Source organism: Urtica dioica, chromosome 5 (genome assembly GCF_054948205.1).
Source record: "Urtica dioica subsp. dioica isolate 48M chromosome 5, U.dioica_male_clone48M_v1_H2, whole genome shotgun sequence".
Classification (NCBI taxonomy): domain Eukaryota; kingdom Viridiplantae; phylum Streptophyta; class Magnoliopsida; order Rosales; family Urticaceae; genus Urtica; species Urtica dioica.
The window spans coordinates 11,298,152-11,310,432 of NC_142760.1; positions in this window are offsets into that span (position 1 = coordinate 11,298,152).

Genomic DNA, 12,281 nt, shown 5'->3' on the forward strand with positions numbered 1-12,281 from the left:
ATCTCTTAAATGAAAGTACTCAACGCCTCTTTGCTCTGATCATTGCTCAATGAGCTACGTCCGAGCGTGAGACAATGAGACAAGGCCTCCCCTCGGTGGATTGTTTTTCAAAGTTAGACTTTTGGACTAAGTGGTTGGTTACAAACTTAGACTCAATCCCTACTAATCCTCCCTCGAGACACTGCGAAAGGATGTGATTGATCAAACTTTTTTATAAGGTGGCTAGTCAAATATGATGTATTGACATCTTGGCTATGCATTAATGATGAGTCATTTACTTATGAAAGGAGGCTCTTTGCGGCCTTCCCTCGAAGGAGTAAAATGTCATTTCGTTCATAACACCTTTGGATTTTTCCTGTCTTGTTCATCCTAAAAAATTAAACAAACTTAAATCCTAAACCAAAAGACTAATCATAAACATGAACAACTTAGAGCTAAACCGAAATTGATGGGAAGATAAAAATATATATGATCTTGGAAACTCTCTCCGAATCTTTCGATACCTTCAAGCTAAACTACTCCATGAACAACTTAGAGTACACTGTTACCTAGCTTATGAAGGAGCTTCACACTGCCGAAATTGATGGGAAGATAAAAATATATATGATCTTGGAAACTCTCTCCGAATCTTTCGATACCTTCGACACGTTAGCCAGGTTCGCTCCTTCCCTAGTCCCTACTGATCAAGCTAGAAAGATGAAATACATGCACGGGCTCAATGTGGATATCGTGAGCCAAGTGGATAGCGGCGATGATGGACCTCGCTCTTACGCTAACGCTATGCAAAGAGCTTTGCGGATTTTCGGTTGGCGCGAGGGTGATCGGACTCCTGCACCGAAACCAATTGCTGCGACACCTTCTGAAGCTGCGGGCCTAAAGCAGAGCGAATCAAGAAAAAGATTCAGATACCCATCAAGACGGGAGAGTCGGCCGCAGCGAGGAGACGGAATGAGGTCCCAGCAAGGCTTGAGTTATCGATGTTACCGGTCGTTTTCGGGACACCGGAAATTCAAAAACAATTCAAGGCCGGCCGGGCTTTGCCGGCCGGAAGCCCAACGGGCCCCGGCCCACCAGGCCTGAGCGCCCCGACGCACCCACGGCCCGGCATGACCGGTGCGCGCGCACCTGCACCCCCGGCCCTGAGGCCCCCGGCCCAATGGGCCTCAGCGCGCCCTATCACGCCTAGCTCGCACGCACTCTGCGCCCCGGCCTCCCGGCCCGCGCGCGCGCTCCCGCGCACCCCGGCCTCCCGGCCTGCGCGCACCTCGGCACCCCGGCCGAGCGCCCCTGTTGCCTCAGCCGGGTGTCCCTGCCACCTCGGCCACCTCGGTCGGGCGCCTTCGCCAGCTCGGCCACCTCGGTCGAGCGCCTTTGCCAGCTCGGCCACCTCGGCCGAGCGTCTTCGTCAGCTCGGCCACCTCGGTCGAGCGCCTCCGCCAGCTCGGCCACCTCGGCCGAGCGTCTTCGTCAGCTCGGCCACCTCGGTCGAGCGCTTCGCCAGCTCGGCCACCTCGGCCGAGCGTCTTCGTCACTTCGGCCACCTCGGCCGAGCGTCTTTGCCACCTCGGCCGAGCGTTCTTGCCACCTCGGCCGAGCGTTCTTGCCACCGCGGCCGGGCACGCCGCGCCCGTCCAAGTCCCGCGCCTGGCATGCCCCGCGCCCGTCCAGGCCACATGTCCCACGCGCCCTGCGTGAGCCCTCGCGGGCCTCGCTCCCGGCCACCTGGTGGGCCTCAAGGGGCTGGCCCAAGTCCTCCCCTCAAATACTATAAATACCCCCCCCCCCCCTAGGGGAAAGATAGACAGACATTTTTTCGAGAACAACATTCTTCTCTCGAGAATTCTCTCTCGTGCTCTTGTGATATCCCAAGGGTGCGCACTCCTCTTCTCTCGGCTCAGAAATAAGGACCCCCTCCACGAGAGGGAGCGCGCTCCTCTTCTGCGGCCCGAGCTCCTGCAGTACACACTGCCCTCCGGCTTCTCGGCCCTTGAGCTAGAACCCCGAGCTACGAGGCAGGCGACCCCTCTAAAGTCTTCACTAGAAGCTACGAGCCCGGTCCCCCTCTAAAGTCTTGGATTCACAAAGCCTCCGAGCCCAAGATAGCCACCAATACACAAATTGAACTACGTTCTGACCTGATCCCTACTAAAGGGTACGTAGGCAGCCAACCTTTGGCACGGTCACACCCCCCAAAACACACCTCAAGGTCTGGAGGGTGTAGCTCGGTCTACGAGCTCCCATTTTTGGCCCGGGCGCGATCACTTGGTCCGGCCTTGGATCGAACCGCCCGAGGTATTTAATCGTTGTTCATTTTCGTGCGACAACATTTTGGCGCTAGAAGGAGGGGACTTCCCGACTTACACAGCCCGAAATCCCTTCTACAGTTCGACCCCTTTCTTCTCGACTTGAGAAAGACATGAGTGGTCAACCACCTGTTCGTTCTGAGGGCGTGAACAACCCCGAAAACGCAACCGCGGTGAAGAAATACTTCCTGCGCTCCCGAGTGCAAGGCGACGAGGAGTCTCTCAACGACGAGAGCCACACTCCCTCGCCCCATCCACCTCAGGACAGTCGGGACGACCGCATCCTTGAAATGAAGGAGAAAATCCGCCAACTAAAGATAGCCAATGCAAGGTACCACCGCCGACTGGCGGGCAAGGCACCAGCACACGGCGCCCCCCACGGGGAATCTGAGGACCTCATGGACGAGGGGCATGATTATGACCCCGACTATGAAGGCTTGGAGATTTCGGCGGACGTCGAGACTTCTCTCACCAAGGACGGGGAACTCCCTGTTGAGATCGAAGCCGGCCCGTCGAGAACGAAGGCAATACCGGTCTCCTCTCAAGAAGAGACCTCCCGACGTTCGGCCCATGACCGACTCGGTCAAAGAGGCAATGTCAGGGAAGGTACAACGACTCGGCGAGTAATGTGTGTGGCTCGAAGCTCGCACCCCCATACCGTCGGGCCGGATCTTAGAGATCGACTTACTGCCCAACGGAACAACCGTGGCGAAGACCTCTGAGAGAGGCTGAGCGCTCGTAAGGGTCACAACCATACGGCCCCAATCAATGGGGACCCTCGCACAGCTCAAGGGTCGAACGAAAGGCGATAGGTGACTCCTCCTGAACAAGGAGCGACCCCCAACACTGGCCTCGACGTCGTCACCATGATTCACAATCTCCGTAACGAGGTGCGTGACCTGCGTGAAGGCGGCTTGGCCGGTGATACACACGGGGTCGTGGAAGAACATTCCTCTCCCTTCACCACCCAAATCCTTGCTGAGGTGTGCACGGGAAACTTCAAACTCCCGAATCTCCCTCCATACAGTGGGAAATCTGATCCCACGTATCACATCCAACATTACGAGACTTGGATGACGATGCAAAGCGTCTCACCTGGGGCTCTATGCCAAGCTTTTAGTCTTACCCTCACGGACCCGGTTTCGAGTGGTTTAAGAATCTAAGACCAGGGAGCGTCCAATCGTTCAAAGACCTGAAGGACATGTTCCTGGCACGATTTGCTACATCCATGGTCCAAAAGAAGACCAAGATGTACTTATGGTCAATCAGGCAAGAGAATAACGAGTCCTTGAGACAGTATCTCACTCGATTCACCACAGAATCGAACAAGGTCGACCGCTTTGACGACAGTGACGCAATTACAGCCATCATCGAGGGCTTGCGCACTGGAGACTTCCTAAAGTCCGTCGTCGGCAGAGTCCCTTCTACGATGGCCAAATTAATGAACCAAGCCAAAACCTTTATGGGGGTAGAAGATTACCTCGACGGCCGCAGGAGCAGCAACCAAAGCTCCCGCCGTCGGGACGAGTCCAGAAACGAGCCTGGCAATCCCCGTAAGAGGATAAACAAAGGAGGTCAATCTTCCGATAGCCGACCCCCTATGTCTCAAAAGCCGCGTCTTGCGAGCAATTTTAGAGACTACTCGGGTTACACTCCCTTGAACGCCCCGGTAGAGCAAATCTACGCTGTGGCGCGTGACAAGTTCATCGCTCCGGCTCCAATAAGAGGCAACCCCGCGTCTCGCGACCGGTCCCGCTATTGCGAGTTCCACCGGGATTACGGTCACACGACCGCTCAGTGCTTCCATCTTAGGAAACAAATTGAGACGTTAATCCAGAAGGGAGAACTCAAAGAGTTTGTCCTTCGCTTGGTAGGAGCGACAGCCCCCACCGACAACAGGCCACAGCCTGAAAAAGGTGGAGGGACCAACCCAAACACCGACCGCACGGCGGTCACAGCTACGGCTGATGCGCAACTCCACGTCGTCACCACCATACTAGGTGGCTTGCAAGACGGGGACTCGGCCCGGCAAAGGAAAAAGCTCCTCAGAGCTGCCTCCCATGAAGGCCTTGCCGGGCAGGTTAACCTCACCTATGAGGAACCTCCGTCCATACCTTACGAGACGATACAATTCACCAATGAAGAGGCCAAGCGAGTTGTGCACCTGCACAATGACGCTATAGTCCTCAAGGCCCAAGTGGCCAACAACTTGGTAAAAAGAGTTCTTATTGATAACGGCAGCGCGACCGATATAATCTTTAAGACCACCCTCGAGCGCATGAAGCTCAGGGGGCTCCGCCCTATCCCAACTCAGACACCCCTGTTTGGGTTCACGGGAGAAAAGGTCATGACTGAAGGAATCATTGATTTACCAGTCACCTTTGGAACTGCCGGAGGCATCGAAGTCGTTCACATGGTCCCCTTTCTTGTGGTCGACCAGGAGTCGCCCTACAATGTTATCATTGGGCGACCCACGTTGAACAGACTAAGGACTATCACGTCCACTTATCACCTACTAGTGAAATTCCCCACCGAAGAGGGAATTGGCGTCATGGCCGATGATCAAACCAAGGCGAGGATATGCTACGTCCAAGGCGTGGACGGCAAGCCCGCTGAAAAAAGGGTTAACACGATCTACCAACTGGAAGACGACTACCCGTGTGATCAAAAAGACGCACGGCAACTCGGGGAATTAGACCCCCGCGACGATATCGAGAGGTTGAAAGTGGACACCCCCGACGATCTCACTTCGATCGTTCTCGATGAAGCTAAACCTGATCATGTAGTAAAGATCGGTGCACAACTCCCTCTCACCATCAAAACTCAACTCGCGTCCTTCCTTCGGGAGTTTAAGGATGTCTTTGCATGGACACATGCAGACATGCCTGGCATAGACACCGACGTGATTGTGCACCGATTGAATGACGATAAAACCATCGTTGAAAAGGTACAACCTAGACGTGCGTTCAACCCCGAACGGTACCTAGCAATAAACGAGGAAGTCGAAAAACTTATCTCCGCTGGTTTCATCCGAGAAGCCAAGCACCCAAAGTGGGTGGCCAATGTGGTCATGGTCAAAAAGCCCAACGGGAAGTGGCGCATTTGCATAGATTACAAAGATCTTAACAAAGCATGCCCGAAAGATTGCTTTCCACTCCCACGCATCGAACAACTGGTCGACGCCACGGCAGGACATGAACTCCTAAGTTTCATAGACGCCTACTCGGGCTATAACCAGATACGAATGCACGAGCCCGATCAGATCAAGACAACCTTTGTCACTGATCGCGGCCTCTACTGCTACAAGGTCATGCCTTTCGGCCTTAAGAATGCAGGAGCTACTTACCAACGATTGGTAAACCGGATCTTTGCCGACCTAATCGGCAAGACCATGTAAGTGTACGTGGACGACATGCTCGTTAAAAGCCTACTGGCTACCAACCACGTAGACAACCTGAGGGAGATGTTCTTAATCCTCCGCCGGTACAAAATGAAGCTCAACCCCACCAAATGTGTGTTCGGGGTCGAATCCGGGAAGTTCCTAGGCTACATAGTTAGCCGTCGAGGTATCGAAGCGAACCCAGAGAAAATTAAGATGCCTACGACTGGGCGAGAAAGTGCGACAAGTGTCAACGCTTCTCCAACGTTCCACGACAGCCACCATCTCCCCTAAGTAGCATCGTTGTTCCACGCCCCTTCGCAAAATGGGGCGTAGACATTATCGGCAAGCTTCCCAAAGCCCCGTGGCAATACGAATACGCCATCGTCGCTATCGACTACTTCACCAAGTGGGTCGAAGCCGAGCCTCTGGCCAGGATCACCGAGGCCAACACTACGAACTTCATCTGGCAATCCATAATATGCCGCCACGGCATCCCCGCGTCAATCGTGACCAATAACGGCGCGCAGTTCGACAACGCGAGGGTTAGAGAGATTTGCGCCCAACTAGGGATAAGCAAGACATTCTCATCCCCGCGACATCCACAGGCTAATGGCCAGGTGGAAGCCGTCAACAAGACGATTAAGAGCAACCTCAAGAAAAAGCTCGAAGCCAAAAAAGGCGCCTGGGCTGAAGAACTGCCTTTCATCCTATGGGCCTATCGAACGACCGTTCGAAACGCCACCGGAGAGACCCCCTTCTCCCTAGCTTTTGGGGTTGAAGTGGTGGTCCCCGTGGAAGTAGAAGTCCCCACCTATCGGGTTGACACTTTCGACGAAAATGAAAATGATGAAGCCATGCGCCTCGAACTGGATCTAATCGACTAGAAAAGATTCGAGGCTCTCACCAGACTCGCTGCACAAAAGCGAAAGGTCGAGAGATACTACAACACCAAAGTCAAATGGTGGATCTTCGCCGTCGGCAGCCTTGTACTCAGACGCGTGTTCCAGAACACCCAAGTGCAAGGCGCCGGAGTCCTAGGCCCAAATTGGGAAGGACCGTATAGACTCCGACAAGTCATAAACGACGGGACCTACTACATCGAGCACACGGACGGAACTCCAATCCGGCACCCGTGGAACGCCGAACACTTGAGGCAGTACCACCAGTAATCAAGTCCCCCCATTATTGCTCTGATTTTCCTTATTCAATAAAGGCCTATGTGCCACTGTTCAAGGATGTTACCTGTTAGCAAAATCAATAAAAAATAAAGTTTGCGGTCCCTTTTACCCACTTTAAAATAATAAAAAAAGTTTTTAGTCATCATGGCACGGCCTGTAAACTAAAAACTTGGGGGGCTAAGGGGTCCTGCGACATACAAGAATTCACGGCAAAAAAAAAAGAGGTAAAAACCTTAAGCTCCCCACTTCCGGGATGAGGCTTAGGTCGACCTAACTCGACGAGCTCGGTTGCTCACCAGAGCAAGCTCAACGAGGCCGGCGTCGAGTCGAGCTCGCTCCCCAAGTCGAGTTCGCTCCATGAGTCGAGCTCAAGTTCGCCCCTCAAGTCGAGTTCACTCCTTGAGTCGGGCTCAAGTTCGCTCCTCAAGTCGAGTTCGCTCCTTGAGTCGAGCTCAAGTTCGCTCTTCGAGTCGAGCTCGCTCCTCCAGTCGAGCTCGCTCCTCGAGCTCAAGTTCGCTCCTCAAGTCGAGTTCGCTCCTTGAGTCGAGCTCAAGTTCGCTCTTCGAGTCAAGCTCGCTCCTCCAGTTGAGCTCGCTCCTCGAGCTCAAGTTCGCTCCTCAAGTCGAGTTCGCTCCTTGAGTCAAGCTCAAGTTCGCTCTTCGAGTCGAGCTCGCTCCTCCAGTCGAGCTCGCTCCACGAGCTCAAGTTCACTCCTCAAGTCGAGTTCGCTCCTTGAGTCGAGCCCAAGTTCGCTCTTCGAGTCGAGCTCGCTCCTCCAGTCGAGCTCGCTCCTCGAGCTCAAGTTCGCTCCTCAAGTCGAGTTTGCTCCTTGAGTCGAGCTCAAGTTTGCTCTTCGAGTCGAGCTCGCTCCTCCAGTCGAGCTCGCTCCTTCAGTCAAGCTCGCTCCTCGAGCTCAAATTCGCTCGTCAAGTCGAGTTCGCTCCTTGAGTCGAGCTCAAGTTCGCTCCTCAAGTCGAGTTCGCTCCTTGAGTCGAGCTCAAGTTCGCTCTTCGAGTCGAGCTCGCTCCTCCAGTCGAGCTCGCTCCTCAAGCTCAAGTTCGCTCCTCAAGTCGAGTTCGCTCCTTGAGTCCAGCTCAAGTTCGCTCTTCGAGTCGAGCTCGCTCCTCGAGCTCAAGTTCGCTCCTCAAGTCTAGTTCGCTCCTTGAGTCGAGCTCAAGTTCGCTCCTCAAGTCGAGTTCGCTCCTTGAGTCGAGGTCGAGTTCCCTCTTCGAGTCGAGCTCGCTCCTCGAGCTCAAGTTCGCTCCTCAAGTCGAGTTCGCTCCTTGAGTCGAGCTCAAGTTCGCTCTTCGAGTCGAGCTCGCTCCTCCAGTCAAGCTCGCTCCTCGAGCTCAAGTTCGCTCCTCAAGTCGAGTTCGCTACTTGAGTCGAGCTCAAGTTCGCTCTTCAAGTCGAGCTCGCTCCTCGAGTCGAGCTCGCTCCTCGAGTCGAGCTCGCTCCTCCAGTCAAGCTCGCTCCTCGAGTCGAGCTCACTCCTCCAGTCGAGCTCGCTCCTCGAGCTCAAGTTCGCTCCTCAAGTCGAGTTCGCTCCTTGAGTTGAGCTCAAGTTCGCTCCTCAAGTCGAGTTCGCTCCTTGAGTCGAGCTCAAGTTCGCTCTTCGAGTCGAGCTCGCTCCTCCAGTCGAGCTCGCTCCTCGAGCTCAAGTTCGCTCCTCAAGTCAAGTTCGCTCCTTGAGTCGAGCTCAAGTTCGCTCCTTGAGTCGAGCTCAAGTTCGCTCTTCGAGTCGAGCTCGCTCCTCTAGTCGAGCTCGCTCCTCGGGCTCAAGTTCGCTTCTCAAGTCGAGTTCGCTCCCTGAGTCGAGCTCAAGTTCGCTCTTCGAGTCGAGCTCGCTCCTCCAGTCGAGCTCGCTCCTCGAGCTCAAGTTCGCCCTTCAAGTCGAGTTCGCTTCTTGAGTCGAGCTCAAGTTCGCTCTTCGAATCGAGCTCGCTCCTCCAGTCGAGCTCGTTCCTTGAGCTCAAGTTCGCTCCTTAAGTCGAGTTCTCTCCTTGAGTCGAGCTCCAGTTCGCTCTTCGAGTCGAGCTCGCTCCTCCAGTCGAGCCCGCTCCTCGAGCTCAAGTTTGCTCCTCAAGTCGAGTTCGCTCCTTGAGTCGAGTTCAAGTTCGCTCTTCGAGTCGAGGTCGCTCCTCCAGTCGAGCTCGCTCCTCGAGCTCAAGTTCGCTCCTCAAGTCGAGTTCGCTCCTTGAGTCGAGCTCAAGCCCGCCCCTCAAGTCGAGCTCTCTCCTCAAGACGAGCTCGCTCCTTGAGTCCAGTTCGCCCCTCAAATCGAACTCGCTTCTTGAGCCTAGCTCTCTCCTGGAATCGAGCTCGCCCTTCGAGTCGAGCCCCGAGTCTACGAGTCGATTGATACTCCTCGTGCCGACTCTTCAAAAAACAAAAAAAAACAAAAGACGCCGGCCTAACCCGGCGCAACCGCGTTCGCTCACTCCAGGGTGAGCGGGCCCAAAAGACGTCGGCCTAACCCGACGCACAAGGCCTAAGTCCCCCACGGGGGCACAAACTTAGGAAGCTCGGATCCCGACGGCCCTTCGCGCATACGGGATCGAGTAAAACGCCGGCCTTCCCGGCGTGCCGTAAGACGCGTAAAGGCGCAGGTGAAAGACGTCTTCCGAGACGCATGTAAGTCGCGTAAAGGCACTGCCTCAAACCCGAAAAAGGCCAAATTTGAGCCAAACTAAGGTTCGCTAGCCTCAGGGCACGAACACCAAAAGACGCCGGCCTAACCTGGCGCATGTGGTTTGAGTAAAAGACGCCGGCCTAATTCGGCGCAACCGCGTTCGCTCACCCCAGGGTGAGCGAGCCCAAAAGACGTCGGCCTAACCCGACGCACCCGCGTTCGCTCACTCCAGGGTGAGCGAGCCCAAAAAGACGTCGGCCTAACCCGACGCACCCGCGTTCGCTCACTCCAGGGTGAGCAGGCCCAAAAAAAAAAAGAAAGAAGCCGGCCTAACCCCGGCGCACCTATGTTCCGACGCTCAAGGGCGCGAACACCTAAAAAGACGCCGGCCTAACCCGGCGCACCTATGTTCCAATGCTCCAGGGCGCGAACACTAAAAAGACGTTGGCCTAAACCCGACGCGAAACTGTTGGAATTGATCTAGGGTTTAAGAAAAAGATTAAACGCTTCGGGAAGCGGCGGAATTTTAAAAAATTTCTTTTCAAGTAAAAACAGTTTTTACTAACCTAGACAAAGAAGCAAGTACATGTAATTAAAAATCAATATGAGCTAAGAGTTTACTAACCTTTCTTGAAGCTTGAACTTTGAAGAAGCTTTTGGAAAGTTCGCAACGCTCGTCTCCCCTCGCAGCACGTCTCTCTTTCTTTCCTCGGTACCTCGAGCAACCAGGAAAGTTTCTATCACTAAATCACTCGAAAAGAAGGAATCAGTGAGTGGGCACTTTTAAACACTACGACTTAAGAACGAGTCTCGAAGTCGCAGAGCTAAACACTAGGTCGAGTGAGGACCTAGGTGCCAAGATAAGAAAAAATCGAAAATAAACTAGAGAGAGAGAGAGAGGATTTTCGGCCACAAGTTCTAGAGAGAGAGTCTCTCAAATCTCTTAAACTTGGATGAATGAATTGTGAGGAAATGAGGCTCCTATTTATAGGATAGGTCTCACCTTCAATAAGGTAGTTTCTTCTTCTATAGAATATCACATATTCATGAGCTAATTTCCCTAATTCCTACTTGAGACACACGGCCAAAACAAGTCTTCTAGAAGCCTTGATTTTTTCCTATTTTGTTCAAGGCTTGCCTTTTCTCTCATGTGGCCGATTACCCTAGTGCATCTACATGCAAATTCGTTTCCTCTTTTTCTTTTGGCAAGTATCTAAATACATTTATGCACAAAATAAACTCTCTTTCCTTGGGTATTATGGGCGCCTATTCTCATCTAGAAGCTTCTTCATTTGTTCATGACAACATGAGAAAAGACCATTAAGAATTTTCAATAAAATTCTTATGAAATGAAATTAATTCACAAGGCCCAATAATCAAGTTATGGCCGAGTGACATTAAGTCATCAAATGAACTTGTCAAAAAATTTATTGACATTCATTTCATCATATGTCTCAAAAGACAAAAATACCCTTTTGACTATTTTCGTTCTTGTTTTGACTTAGCTTCCAGTTTAACTATTCCTATCAATGTGATTCGTGACAGTGACCTCATGGACCCAAATGAACAAAGCTTGAGCTAAAAACTTGGACTCAAAAGTTCACAAACCTTTTCCAAGTTTAGCTTAATGCCAACTGACTCCACTAAAGAGCTGACACTGAAAATCTCTCGGTTCAAATGAATTTGTTTTCTACTCAAGAATTCGACCTAATTATGATGAGCGGATCCACTGAATATTATCTATGTTTACCCTTCATGAATGTCATCAGCTATTACTAAATTACCATTTTACCCTTCTAGTTGTTATTTCCTCAACTCCTTTGTCGCTTGTGAATAAGTTAGAAACAATGTATTGACGAGGAGCTAACAAGTCACATTGTTTCATCCAAAAGAGTCAGGACTCAATTTGGACACTGGCCAGTTCATTTATTCACACTCCAAGGAACAAAGCATGAGGTGACATACATTGCATTTCAGCAATCTTGTACATGAATTCCATATCTATGAGAACTTCACAAAGTTACTCATGACAGACTCACGACTTAGTACTTCACCAATAGGCCTTGTTCGGAATCACATAGTGAGTCCGAACTTTGACTTTCTCAAATGAGAATACTAAGGTGTGAAATGGCATGTCTCATTTCAGGATTAAGGTAAGCATGATGCAATTCATACATAGTGACTTCGAGACACAAGAGGTTAAATGGTTTGTTCTTATATTGTCTCTAGAAGTGCACTGGTCAATTCAGTACCTCCGGAAGATACCTAGAAGAACTATAGAGTCCCAAACTCTCAATGCCTCATAACCAGACATCATAGATTCTTCTAACAATCGTACTGAGGTTAATAGTCCTTTGACCCTAAGATTGCAAATATATCGTTTTAAGCAAACTACGAAGAGTTTGTTCATGCAGATCTACATTTGTCTCTTCATAAGTTGTTAAGTTTGTTTATGGACTAAAAGGCTAAGGTTTTATCATAAAGCTTCAAATAAAGAAAGAATGAATGAACGTTTCAACTTTATTAATGAATAGATAGGCAATTACAAGCAAGAGTCTTCATGAGACTTTATTACATCAAATGTACAAAATAAAGACTACAACTCTTCTTGTGGGCACCATTGACAACAAACTCCCACTTGACTCAAAGAAGGTGTGTGTAGTCCTTTATGCCTAATTCCTCATGATGTTGGTCGAAGACCTTGTTCGCTAGGGCCTTGGTGAATGGATCTGCGAGGTTGTCCACCGTTGAGATCTTCTTCACTTCCACGTCTCCGCGCTGCACGA